Source organism: Schistocerca cancellata, chromosome 7, assembly GCF_023864275.1.
Source record: "Schistocerca cancellata isolate TAMUIC-IGC-003103 chromosome 7, iqSchCanc2.1, whole genome shotgun sequence".
Taxonomy (NCBI): Eukaryota; Metazoa; Arthropoda; class Insecta; order Orthoptera; family Acrididae; genus Schistocerca; species Schistocerca cancellata.
Genome location: NC_064632.1, coordinates 277,062,110 through 277,074,192, shown reverse-complemented (window position 1 = coordinate 277,074,192; position 12,083 = coordinate 277,062,110).

The following is a 12,083-nucleotide window of genomic DNA, read 5'->3' as shown; positions in this document are numbered from 1 at the left end:
GGAATGATACAGTCAAGGCAGCCTGTAAAAGGAAAAAGAAGGCGTATCAAAAATGGCTACATACCAGAACCCAGGTAGACAGAGAAAGTTATGTTGAAGAAAGAAACAAAGCCAAACAGATAATTGCAGCATCCAAGAAGAAATCGTGGGAAGACTTTGGAAACAGGTTGGAGACTTTGGGTCAAGCTGCTGGAAAACCATTCTGGAGTGTAATTAGCAGTCTTCGAAAGGGAGGTAAGAAGGAAATGACAGGTATTTTAGACAGATCAGGAAAACTGCTGGTGAATCCTGTGGATGCCTTGGGCAGATGGAAGGAATATTTTGAAGAGTTGCTCAATGTAGGTGAAAATGCGATCAGTAATATCTCAGATTTCGAGGTAGAATGGGATAGGAATGATGATGGAAATAGGATCACATTTGAGGAAGTGGAAAAAATGGTCAATAGATTGCAGTGCAATAAAGCGGCTGGGGTGGTTGAAATTAAGTCGGAACTCATCAAATACAGTGGAATGTCAGGTCTTAAATGGCTACACAGGATAATTGAAATGGCCTGGGAGTCGGGACAGGTTCCATCAGACTGGACAAAAGCAGTAATCACACCAATCTTTAAACATGGAAACAGAAAAGATTGTAACAACTACAGAGGTATCTCTTTAATCAGCGTTGTGGGTAAAATCTTCGCAGGTATTGTTGAAAGGAAAGTGCGAGTATTAGTTGAGGACCAATTGGATGAAAATCAGTGTGGGTTTAGGCCTCTTAGAGGCTGTCAGGACCAGATCTTTAGCTTACGGCAAATAATGGAGAAGTGTTATGAGTGGAACAGGGAATTGTATCTATGCTTTATAGATCTAGAAAAGGCATATGACCGGGTTCCTAGGAGGAAGTTATTGTCTGTTCTACAAGATTATGGAATAGGAGGCAAACTTTTGTAAGCAATTAAAGGTCTTTACATGGATAGTCAGGCAGCAGTTAGAGTTGACGGTAAATTGAGTTCATGATTCAGAGTAGTTTCAGGGGTAAGACAAGGCTGCAACCTGTCTCCACTGTTGTTCATATTATTTATGGATCATTTGTTGAAAACAATAGACTGCCTGGGTGAGATTAAGATATGTGAACACAAAATAAGCAGTCTTGCATATGCGGATGACTTAGTTGTGATGGCAGATTCGATTGAAAGTTTGCAAAGTAATATTTCAGAGCTAGATCAGAAATGTAAGGACTATGGTATGAAGATTAGCATCTCCAAAACGAAAGTAATGTCGGTGGGAAAGAAATATAAACGGATTGAGTGCCAAATAGGAGGAACAAAGTTAGAACAGGTGGACGGTTTCAAGTACTTAGGATGCATATTCTCACAGGATGGCAACATAGTGAAAGAACTGCAAGCGAGGTGTAGCAAAGCTAATGCAGTGAGCGCTCAGCTACGATCTACTCTCTTCTGCAAGAAGGAAGTCAGTACCAAGACTAAGTTATCTGTGCACCGTTCAATCTTTCGACCAACTTTGTTGTATGGGAGCGAAAGCTGGGTGGATTCAGGTTACCTTATCAGCAAGGTTGAGGTTACGGATATGAAAGTAGCTAGGATGATTGCAGGTACTAGTAGATGGGAACAATGGCAGGAGGGTGTCCACAATGAGGAAATCAAAGAAAAACTGGGAATGAACTTTATAGATGTAGCAGTCATGGCGAACAGGCTTAGATGGTGGGGTCATGTTACACGCATGGGAGAAGCAAGGTTACCCAAGAGACTCATGGATTCAGCAGTAGAGGGTAAGAGGAGTCGGGGCAGACCGAGGAGAAGGTTCCTGGATTCTGTTAAGAATGATTTTGAAGTAATAGGTTTAACATCAGAAGAGGCACCAATGTTAGCACTGAATAGGGGATCATGGAGGAACTGTATAAGGGGGGCTATGCTCCAGACTGAACGCTGAAAGGCATAATCAGTCTTAAATGATGATGATGATGATGATGATGTGTAACCACAATGAAACAAATGTTAAAAACATTTTTATTATTTTTGTGGTGTCACCGCCAGACACCACACTTGCTAGGTGGTAGCCTTTAAATCGGCCGCGGTCCGTTAGTATACGTCGGACCCGCGTGTCGCCACTATCAGTGATTGCAGACCGAGCGCCGCCACACGGCAGGTCTAGAGAGACTTCCTAGCACTCGCCTCAGTTGTACAACCGACTCTGCTAGCGATGGTTCACTGACAAAATACGCTCTCATTTGCCGAGACTATAGTTAGCATAGCCTTCAGCTACGTCATTTGCTACGACCTAGCAAGGCGCCATTACCAGTTACTATTGATACTAATAATGTACCGTCAAGAGCGACGTTCACCATTAATGGATTAAAGTTAAGTATTCCACTAGCTACGTCCGTTTTTTCTAAATTCTAATTTCCTTGTCCTGTTCCAGACCTCACGCCAGCCTGCGTGAGCTAAAACGCGTGACTTTCGGCTTCCCCTAGTAACACGGTGTTGGCTCTCCTGCCAACCACAACAATTTTATCACCAGGGATGAAGATGTTATGGCAGTGATATTAATACAGAACCATTAGAACTGCTGAGCATCAAAAGAACATACGTGCATCCATACCCACCGAGTGGTGAGAAAGCACAGTATTGATATAGCTGGATTAATAACATTGCGTAACTGATGTGACATGACATGATATCTAAATAATGAACTATTATATTCTGATGATGGTTATTAACCGAAACTGGTGGTGATAGTGAAGGACATGCAGAACCTGATCAAAAATGTCTGGACGCCAATTACTGGCCATTAATGTGAGGTGTCTCCAACCTTCACCTTTATGACGACTTCTAGTCATCTGGGGTCACTTTTAATGGGGTGTCTGACATCTGTGGAGGAATGGCACCCCATTATTCCTACAAAGCCAAAAGGACAGAAGGTTCAGAAAGGGTTCAAATGGCTCTGAGCACTATGGGACTTAACATGTGAGGTCATCAGTCCCCTAGGCTTAAAGCTACTTAAACCTAACTAACCTAAGGACATCACACACATCCATGCCCGAGGCAGGATTCGAACCTGCGACCGTAGCAGCAGCGCGGTTCCCGACTGAAGCGCCTAGAACCGCTCGGCCACAGCGGCCGGCGCACAGAAGGTAGTGATGTGGGTCGTTGGGGTCTGGAGTGAAGTCGAGGTTATAACTCATCCCAAAAATGTTCCACTGAGTTCACATTGGGACTCTGGGCAGGCCAGTCCATTTGTGAAATGCTGTTGTCCACAAACCGTAGCCTCACAAATGCTGCTTTATGACAAAGTGGGTTCTCATGCTAACACAATCATCAAACGCTAATGTACCTCTACTGCACGCAGTACACATAACTGTAAAATGTCTTGATACACTTTTGCACTTAGCGTTTTCGTAAACACTATAATGGAACGACAGACTTACCACAATAAGTATCCACATACAGTAATATCGCATCCTCCCCACTTCACTGTTGGCAATACACACACTGAACGAGGTATCACAGTAGTTAACACAATGGAGTCCCATTCAGGAGGACAATGGTTCAACCCACGTCCGGCCATCCTGATTTAGGTTTTCCGTGATTTCCCTAAATCGCTTCAGGCAAATTCCAGGATGGTTCCTTTGAAAGGGCATGACCGATTTCCTTTCCCATCCTTCCCTCATCCAGTGGGACCAATGACCTTGCTGTATGGTCCCCGATCCCAAATCAACCAACGAAGCAACCAGCGATACTCATGATGACAGGTATTGTTGTCTAGGCATTCGGCAAACCCAAACGCCCATCGGATTGCTACAAAGTACAGCGTGATTCATCACTCCAAATCACTCGTTTCCATTTGTCCACCGTCCAGTGGTGTCGCCTTTTACTCTATGCCAAGCTTCACTTGACACTGGATACAGAGACGTGTGCCTTATGAAGTGCTACTCGACAACTGTACCCCATTCTTTAGTTACTTACGCACACTGAGTGCACTAGCTGGGCTGCTGGTAGCACTGCAGAACTCCACTGATTCCATGCAATTTTCTACAATCATCCTCTGGAATGCTCAATAGTTCCTGTCCATCAGTACATGAGGTCGAACTTATCTCGGTTTAGCTGTGGTTTTCCTTAAAGTTTCCAGTTGACAGTATCATCACCAGCAGTAGACTCGGGCAGCTTTAAAAGGGTTGAAATATCACTTACGCATTTGTTACTCAGGTGATATCCACTGACCAGTCCACGTTCCAGGTCACTGAGCTCTCCTGCTGCTACTGCTTAGTTGCTGAGAACAAAATACTCTCTGCTGGTTCTTATATTGGCTGGTCCGCCTCTCCTGACATCTGATGAACTATTTCACATTACATAACGGTGTCTCGATACTTTTAAATCAGTAACTGTATAGACAGCTGCACGTCATGCATTTCATACATAAAGTTTCACTTTCATTGCGAGCTAACAACCCAAAGAGATGAGGGGAATTGATACAAGACGCTCACAAGCAGAGAGGTGGAGGTCTTAAAATTAAGTATTGCACATTCGTTGAAAGAGGACTGCTGTGTACCGTGGCATAAAGAGAATATGGACTGGGGAAGATGGAGAGGGAGTGGCCACCCACTATATGGAGAGGGGTGTAGATGGAGGGGGGTAAGAGTTGTCTGGGTGAATAAATAGTGGGACGAATTTCATTGTCTGAGGGAGGGATTCAGTTGAAACTTCGCTGGAAGAAGAACTGAAGTGTGTATGTGTGTGTGTGTGTGTGTGTGTGTGTGTGTGTGTGTGTGTAAGTGTAGGGTTAGTAGGGATGGGTTGGTATAGGTACGATAGTGTACCAGGACTGAAAAGTCAGAGAGGTAATAGCGCCGTTGCTGGAACTGGGTTTATGGATAGTGTAGGTTACATAGAGGTGTTCAGTGGGGCCAATGAGTGGTGGGAATTTGATGAAGCAGTAATGTGTTCAAGTGGGAGAAGATAAATGAATCAAATGTTTTTTATTCCAGTCTTTGATCACAATATAAAGTCCTTCGACGATGACCAATTTCAATCAGTAATGACCATCTTCAGACTACAATATAAAAAATATACAGCAAGTAGGTTCAAAATGTCCAAATGTGTGTGAAATCTTGTGGGACTTAACTGCTAAGGTCATCAGTCCCTAAGCTTACACACTACTTAACCTAAATTATCCTAAGGACAAACACACATACACTCATACCCGAGGGAGGACTCGAACCTCCGCCGGGACCAGCCGCACTGTCCATGAATGCAGCGCCCAAGACCGCTCGGCTAATCCCGCGCGGCCAGCTAGTAGGCAGTCTATCTATCAAAACAATACAGTATTTCATATTTCGATGTACTCTCATACAAACTGGGAACGCACAGACAAACTAAGGTAAAGCGTACCTGATCTACACAATGTCCTAATGTGATAAAACCGTAATGGCGTCGTCAAAACATATAAATACACTCAGAAAAGCATCGTCACGTAGAACTAAAATATGGTGTAAAATAGGCCACATCGTCCACACAGCCATTTTGCTACTTGCGTTACTGTACAAAACATGTATTCATCGCTCTAATCCTGTAACTGATTATATCCAACCTATTCATGGATTGTATGGTCAGACTGTATAATCTCATTTGTTGACTGTTAGTATGTTGTGTAACCCTTTTCTGTGGAAGACATATCACGATGTACGAAAAGCTCTCTAGCGGTTAAGTTCTTAAGATTTTTTTTGTGTAGTGTGCGCTGAAGAGATCTTCCTTGATGTTTTATTCTTCTAGGATGGGATGTAAAGATGAAAGGTTCAAATGGCTCTGAGCACTATGGGACTCAGCATCTTAGGTCATAAGTCCCCTAGAGCTTAGAACTACTTAAACCTAACTAACCTAAGGACACCACACACACCCATGCCCGAGGCAGGATTCGAACCTGCGACCGTAGCAGTCCCGCGGTTCCGGACTGCAGCGCCAGAACCGCTAGACCACCGCGGCCGGCAAAGATGAAAGGAAAACACTTTATTTATTACACATTCAGTTAGGCTTGGGCACTCAGTGGGTCCTTTAGCCTGCTGTCTTTGGTGATGTCTATCTCCTGTCGTCGTAACTGCCGTCTGCTTCACATCTCCTGTGCAGCAAGCTACGTAAATTTAAGTGTTAACTGTGTTTTTCTTACTTCTCACTTCTTTTTCCGTGTGTTTTTTCTTTTAGGAAGCTTTAATTTTCGAGTACTAGTAATAGTGTTCCATAGATTTCGTGTTTGTTTTGAATACAGTCCAGAGACAGGTAGTGCTTATTTTCATTGTTTCCAACAAGTAATGTCTAGTAACCACAGTTTAGTCAGCTATCAGCCGCCTTTAGTGAATTAGCAGTCGATTTAAAAGTTGATTAACTCTCTACAATAAATTGATTTCTTAGGATGGATAGGATATGTGACTGCTGTGTACGGACGCAGGAGGAGCTGGCGACTGTTCGCGAACAGCTGAACGTGCTGATGGCCACGGTCAGCCGTCTTCAGGCTGCTGCCTCGGAGTGTAGCGGCAGTGGGGAGTCTGGTGCGTCGCAAGGTGCACCCCAGGTGTTACATGCTTCAACCACGGTCGCTGCTGTCGAGACATCTACGCTGGTACCAGCCGCGGTTGGGCCACCCTCTCCCCAAGGGGAGTGGCGGGTTCAACGGCGTTCGCGTTGCACGAGGCGGAGGGTCAATGTGGAGGCTGACGTGTGGCATCGCCCGCTCTGCCTGTGAGTGGACATCTGGCCACTCCTTCAGCAAGGTCCGAGCAGGCACACGGGGGGAGGGGTTTATTAGTGACTGGGAACTCCATTGTTAGGCAGGTGATGGAGCCCACTAGGGAAACAACGGAAATGTCGGGGAAGAAGGCCAGTGTTCACTCTGTCTGCTTGCCGGGAGGTCTCATCCGAGATGTGGAGGAGGCCCTGCCGGCGGCGATAGAGAGCACTGGGTGCACCAGACTGCGTATTGTTGCTCATGTCGGAACCAATGACTCCTGCCGTCTGGGTTCAGAGGTCATCCTCAGTTCATACAGGTGGTCGGCCGAGTTGGTGAAGGCGGAAAGCCTCGCTCGCGGGTTGGTATCTGAGCTGACTATTTGTTGTGTCGTTCCCAGAACCGATCACGGTGCTCTGGTTTGGAGCCGAGTGGAAGGCTTAAACCAGAGGCTCACACGATTCTACGGAGGTCTGGGGTGCAAATTTCTTGACCTTCGCTATCGGGTGGGGAGAAATGTAGGGTCCCCTGAATAGGTCAGGCGTGCACTACGCGCAGGAAGCGGCTACAAAGGTAGCGGAGTACGAGTGGAGTGCACATGTGGGTTTTTTAGGTTAGAGAATTTCCTACCTAGGCCCGACAAGACGCCTCCTGAGACGCGGAAAGATAGCAGTAGGCAAAACGCAACAGGGAATGACACTATTAATGTGGTAATAGTAAACTGCAGGAGTGTCTGTAGAAAGGTCCCAGAACTGCTCTCATTAATAAACGGTCACAATGCCCACATAGTATTAGGGACGGAAAGTTGGCTGAAACCAGATGTAAACAGTAATGAAGTTCTAAACTCAGATTGGAATGTATACTGCAGAGACAGGCTAGACACTGAAGGGGGAGGCGTGTTTATAACGATAAAAAGTGCAATAGTATCGAAGGAAATTTGCGGGCTTTCTAAACGACTACGCTCCCTCTGACTCAGAGTTGCAGTATTGAAAGTTTTGGCTGGTTTCGTTGTCTAGGGGCTGGGATACGTAGTTGCCGCATTACAGGCCAAATAATGCTGAGTCTACAGTATTCGATAAGAATACACACATGAATCGAATGGTCGAAGGTTTCTATCACTCGGCAATTGCGAATTATGAATGTAACATATAAATTTATATATGAAAGATTGAAAATAAATAAAATCTGCAGGTACTATCTTAACGACTTTAAATTATGAGTACGACAGTAAAAGTACTTTTGAGAATGTGGTATATTTCTGCAAAACACTTATTGGTGTCGATAGTCCAGCAATTAAATAAAACGTAAGTTGAATAACAGGGAAACAATAGATTCCTACTTCATGTAATTAGTTGTGAACAACGACATAGCTCGCGAGATATTCACTTCTGATCGCATGCTACGACTTCACTGCAGAAGCCACGGAAATCACACAAGAGCATACAGGTCGGCACTCCGAAATGTTTCTGTTTGCCGCGACCACGCGCAAACTGCTCCACCTCCAAGTCCATCCCGCGACCGTGCGTCCGTCGCGCCGTCGCGTCCAGCACTTGCCGCGCCGTGTGCCGTCCTCCCCTGTCCTCTCTCGAAACGATCCTCCTCCCCCACTCCCATACAGTCTCACCATTAACGAGCGCTGTGATTGGCTAGGGCGCTCCTTCCATGTCTCCAAGCAGACGTACACTCACAAACATATACAGGGTGTTACAAAAAGGTACGGCCAAACTTTCAGGAAACATTCCTCACACACAAATAAAGAAAAGATGTTATGTGGACATGTGTCCGGAAACGCTTAATTTCCATGTTAGAGCTCATTTTAGTTTCGTCAGTATGTTCTTCCACCTACGCTCAATGGAGTACGTTATCATGATTTCATACGGGATACTCTACCTGTGCTGCTAGAACATGTGCCTTTACAAGTACGACACAATGGTTCCTGCACGATGGAGCTCCTGCACATTTCAGTCGGAGTGTTAGTACGCTTCTCAACAACAGATTCGGTGACCGATGGATTGATAGAGGCGGACCAATTCCATGGCCTCCACGCTTTCCTGACCTCAAACCTCTTGACTTTCATTTATGGGGGCATTTGAAAGCTCTTGTCTACGCAACCCCGGTACCATATGTAGAGACTCTACGTGCTCGTATTGTGGACGACTGTGATACAATACGCCATTCTCCAGGGCTGCATCAGCGCATCAGGGATTCCATGCGACGGAGGGTGGATGCATGTATCCTCGCTAACGGAGGACATTTTGAACATTTCCTGTAACAAAGTGTTTGAAGTCACGCTGGTACGTTCTGTTGCTGTGTGTTTCCATTCCATGATTAACGTGATTTGAAGAGAAGTAATAAAATGAGCTGTAACATGGAAAGTAAGCGTTTCCGGACTCATGTCCACATAACATGCTTTCTTCCTTTGTGTGTGAGGAATGTTTCCTGAAAGTTTGGCCGTACCTTTTTGTAACACCCTGTATAAACACATACGAAATACTGGATTTACATTTAAATAACACGAAATTAAATAAATATTCCTACGGCTGGACTATAAACGCGCTCTAACACACATTATTAGATACATAAACAAATTAAATAAACATATATCAAAGGCATAGAACAAAAGGTAAGCTAGTAGCCTAATGTCTCTGTGCTTTCTAGAACACAGTAAATATTTAACAGATTTATTCATGAAAAGTGTATATCGGATATAAACAAAGACATAGATGAATAAATATATTTATGAGCATGCTATTACCGTTTTGTCGTGTCGCTGTAGAGTACTGATGGCCTGACGCGATCCATAGTAATCGGCCACTTTGACCTCCAATAACTCATGTACTACTTAAGTTACATGCCTGTAATTCATACCAATTTAGGTTTACACTAATAGCTTTCTAAAGACACGGCGATCGACAAAATCGGATGAAGCGTTTATATTTTGGAAATTCGTTGCTGAATGTTACTTGTATAATTTACCGTCAGATACTAAACTTTAAACTAATAAAGATATTGGAAATCTGATTACACTATCAGAATCGTCGTGCAAATAATAGTAATGTACATGTTTCTTTTTGAGGTATCATGATTCATCTGGCTATTATTAATTTCTATACGAACTGTGAAATGTCTGCCATTGAGTTTTCACAAAGTCCGCCATCTTTGGCACTCCCGGCGTGTCTCCTTCACCAACATACGGTCACCATGGAATTCCCAGCCACGCGGCTGGACCCCACTTCCTTTGGCCCGCGCCCGCCAGCGGCCCGTGCGGTCACTGCTTCCTCCAAACTTGGAATATTTCCAGGATGCGACGACTCGCCCGTTACCTCACAAAATTGACGGAGACCCGAAATGTGAAATAATTTGGGTGAAGGTCACGGTTAAATCAGGCTCAAACATGGTAACTGGATGTCTCTATAGGCCCCCTGGCTCAGCAGCTGTTGTGGCAGAACACCTGAAGGAAAATTTCGAAAATATTTCGAGTAGATTTCCCGATCATGTTATACTTTAGGGTGGAGATTTTAATTTACCATATATAGACTGGGAGACTCAAACGTTTGTAACGGGTAGCAGGGACAAATAATCCAGTGAAATTTTTTTAAGTGCATTATCTGAAAACTACCTTGAGCAGTTAAACAGAGAACCGACTCGTGGCGATAACATATTAGACCTTCTGGTGACAAACAGACCCGCACTATTTGAAACAGTTAACGCAGAACAGGGAATCAGCGATTATAAAGCGGTTACAGCATCGGTGATTTCAGCCGTAAATAGAAATAAATAAAAAAAAGTAGTAAGATTTTTCTGTTTAGCATAAGTGACAAAAAGCAGATTTCAAAGTACTTGACGGCTCAACACAAAAGTTTTATCTTAAGTACAGATAGTGTTGAGGATCAGTGGACAAATTTCAAAACCATCGTACAATGTGCATTAGATGAGTGTGTGCCAATCAAGATCGTAAGATATGGAAAAGAGCCACCGTGGTACAACAACCGAGTTATAAACTGATACGGAAGCAAGGGAACTTCACGGCAAACATAAACATAGCCAAAGCCTTGCAGACTAACAAAAATTACATGAAACGAAATGTAGTGTGAGGAGGCCTATGCTAGAGGCGTTCAACGAATTCGAAAGTAAAGTTCTTTGTACTGACCAGGCAGAAAATCCTAAGAAATTTTTGTCTTATGTCAAAGCGATAGGTGGATCAAAACAAAATGTCCAGACACTCTGTGACCAAAATGGTACTGAAACAGAGAATGACAGACTAAAGGCCGAAATATTAAATGTCTTTTTCCAAAGCTGTTTCACAGAGGAAGACTGCATTGCAGTTCCTTCTCTAGATTGTCGCACAAATGACAAAATGTAAGATATCGAAATAGATGACGCAGGGATAGAAAAAAAAATAAAATTGCTCGAGAGAGGAAAGGCCGCTGGACCTGATGGGATACCAGTTCGATTTTATATGGAGTACGCGAAGGAACTTGCCCCCCTTCTTCAAGCGTTGTACCGTAGGTCTCTAGAAGAGCGTAGCGTTACAAAAGATTGGAAAAGGGCACAGGTCATCCCCGATATCAAGAAGGGATGTCGAACGGATGTGCAGAGCTATAGACCTATATCTCTAACGTCGATTAGTTGATGAATTTTGGAAAACGTATTATATTCGAGTATAATGACTTTTCTGGAGACTAGAAATCTACTCTGTAGGAATCAGCATGCGTTTCGAATAAGACGATCGTGTGAAACAAGGCTCGCACTATTCGTCCACGAGACTCAGAGGGTCATAGACACGGGTTCCCAGGTAGATGCCGTGTTCCTTGACTTCCGCAAGGCGTTTGATACAGTTCCCCATAGTCGGTTAATGAACAAAGTAAGAGCATATGGACTATCAGAGCAATTGTGTGATTGAATTGAAGAGTTCCTAGATAACAGAACGCAGCATGTCATTCTCAGTGGAGAGAAGTCTTCCGAGGTAAGAGTGATTTCAGGTGTGGCTCAGGGGAGTGTCGTAGGACCGTTGCTATTCACAATCTATATAAATGATCTTGTGGATGACATCGGAAGTTCACTAAGGCTTTTTGCGGATGATGCTGTAGTATATCGAGAGGTTGTAACAATGGAAAATTGTTCTGAAATGCAGGCGGATCTGAAACGAATTGACGCATGGTGCAGGGAATGACAATTGAATCTCAATGTAGAGAAGTGTAATGTGCTGCGAATACATAGAAAGAAAGATCCTTTATCATTTAGCTACGATATAGCAGGTCACAACTGGAAGCAGTTAATTCCATAAATTATCTGGGGGTATGCATTAGGAGTGATTTAAAATGGAATGACCATATAAAATTCATCGTCGGTGAAGTAGATGACAGACTG